The sequence below is a fragment of the Nuphar pumila genome, chromosome 6 (assembly GCF_984573655.1).
Source record: "Nuphar pumila chromosome 6, dmNupPumi1.hap1.1, whole genome shotgun sequence".
Classification (NCBI taxonomy): domain Eukaryota; kingdom Viridiplantae; phylum Streptophyta; class Magnoliopsida; order Nymphaeales; family Nymphaeaceae; genus Nuphar; species Nuphar pumila.
In genome coordinates, this window is record NC_143254.1 from 113,466,136 (window position 1) to 113,468,565 (window position 2,430).

At 40.9% G+C, this 2,430-nt stretch overlaps 1 long non-coding RNA gene across 1 annotated transcript; it reads right to left on the reverse strand.

The window, feature by feature from the left end:
- Positions 1-288: 288 nt before the first annotated feature.
- LOC149835762 (uncharacterized) lies at positions 289-1,675 on the reverse strand. Its single transcript, XR_016432363.1, has 3 exons — positions 1,267-1,675; positions 1,010-1,155; positions 289-654 (listed from the first exon to the last, which is right to left on the reverse strand). It is a non-coding gene; the product is annotated as an uncharacterized LOC149835762 (long non-coding RNA).
- Positions 1,676-2,430: the final 755 nt, after the last annotated feature.

Consider the following 2,430-nt stretch of genomic DNA (forward strand, 5'->3'; position numbering starts at 1 on the left):
GATTCAGACAAAAATACAAAAAAGATAATAAAGATAATGGCACATACATACATACGTGGATACATACATGCATACATACACATATATACATATATATACAAACTCCACATGAGGCCATGATAAAAAGAAACGAGCATCTCATCTTCATGACCATGCAAAGGTGTCTGAGTGCCTTACTGAAGTTACCCTAGATGGCAAAGATTCCTTTTCATCTTCTATCACTCCATCCAAAGTGATTTTCTATGTCCAAAGACCGAGTAGGTGTTAATGTGCATTGTGGTAGATAATTCTATTTGTTTGGGATATCAAAATGCAGATGTTGACCCAGGTTAACTAGAAGGGCCCACTGTCTAGTTTGTCAGGATCATCGGGTTTCACAACAGTTTTAACACTTCTCATCCAATATTCACTCAAATTACTAACGCAATCATATTGGTCAACTCAAAATCAGTTTCAACATAAAAGAAAGATGGAAAACGTTTTAGACCAGTCTACATTCTCCAAATCCATTAGGCAGCAAACTCAGATTCAACAAAATGAATCAATAAAGATAAAGGAGAAAAGGAACCGACCTAAGGATCCATGGCAGGCAAATCCACACCCTTCTTCAAATTGATAAATAGCTGCCCATCATAAACCTCACGAAGGAACTGCCTGGTCAGATAAATATTTTGAAGGGTTAGAATCGACAAACAAGAAAGCATCCAAGACTATCTTAACAACTAAATGAATTTACAAAAGCGTGTCAACTTCACAGACAACACATACATCACTTAACCCAGAACTTCTTTGAAGAGAACATGCAAAATCTAAAACACAAAGAACCCTACAATTCACCAATGGAAACAACCTCGCTTGAGTACAAATCATTCCAAAAGAAGATCGAAACAATAGATCATGAATTTCCTACACGAATTTGACTACAATCAAGAAAGGCGTTTGGGGGTGCGTATGCTAAAAACAAATGGATCGGGAAAAAAGAAAATAACAAACGATCAAACCGTCTTACTCGGAGAGATACACCGTCTGGCACTCCGCTGCACCAATCTCACGCGTCCGCGTTCTCCTGCCTCAACTTGGCACCAATCTCATGCGTCCCCGTGTCCTCCTGCCTCAACGAGCAAGAAACCACGCTGAGATCAAAACCATCGCACACTAGATCCACAAAAACCAAAAACGGAGTAAGAAAAAATGAAAATCGAAATAAAAAGGCAGGCAAACGCAGCTAAACTCATAAGCGGGCTCGTGTACGCTCAGAAGGCGAACCCAGAGAGAACGACGAAGATGTTGAGATCAAACGGGACGCGATCGACCTCCCTCTCTGCACATTCCCAGGAATCCTCCGTCCGGTCGGGTTCCTTTCGCAAGAAGAAACACACCACGCAGCTCCGCAGCCTAGAACTCGCGTACAACGAAGGAGATCTCGAGACGAATCGCCTCGATTCGACGATCATCGCCGAGCTCTGAGCGTGGAGAGGGGAGCGGAAGGGAAGCAGAAGCCACGCGGGAACGGAGACGAGAGTCGGCAGACGACGAAGGACGCAGACGGCGAGATTAGGGCTTCGAATGGACCGAGAATCTCAGATCGTCTCTGGTTCTCGAGGGGAAAGGGGGAGGACGACGATGCGCTCAGCGGGAGCTTCCAGAGACGTCGATGTTCTGGTTCTGGTTCTGGTTCTTGTTCTTGGATTAGAGAGTGAAAGAGGTAACGTAACGAGTTTTAAATCTGGCTTGCGGATGGCGGTTGGCACTTGGCGGGAGTACTTGCTTAATAAAGGCTTTTAATTGGGCGGAATTTATAATTTTGTCATTATCAAGAAAACCCGTATCGAGTACGCTTTAGGTGTAAACTCTGGTGCGGGTATGGATCGAATGAAATCGGTACTAATGTGGGTTGAAGAAAGCCTTTTTTAGGCCAGTCTCGGACGGATCCAATCAGATTTGGATCAGGACAGAAAATAATGGTGCTGAGCATAGTGACTAAACGCTTTTTTGGGTAAATATCGGCAGCCACTTTCTCGTGATAAAAATCAACTTTTCTTCCTTACATTTTTTGAAAAAAATGGTAATTTTTTTACTTAAAAATTAAAAGCGAGTTTTTTTTATTGCAAAGAATACCATATATGACAATTTTAGTTTATGGAGTTTTGATCATAAAATATTAGTCAGCCTCACAAATTTTTTATTGCAGAATTAGTAATTTAGTTTTTTCATGTCATTTCGTATTGTACAATTCTTTGGTTGTGCGGTCATTTACCTGCGGCGCAGTCAAGAAGAACTCAAAAATATTATGTGGCAATCAGAAATGACACATGTTAAAGCTATTAAAATAATATTAAAAAATAAAATTATGCATTCTTTTTATATTTATTACAAATAGCCAATTCAAGCGTCAATCATATCGATTTTATGCGGATAAGAATACGCACT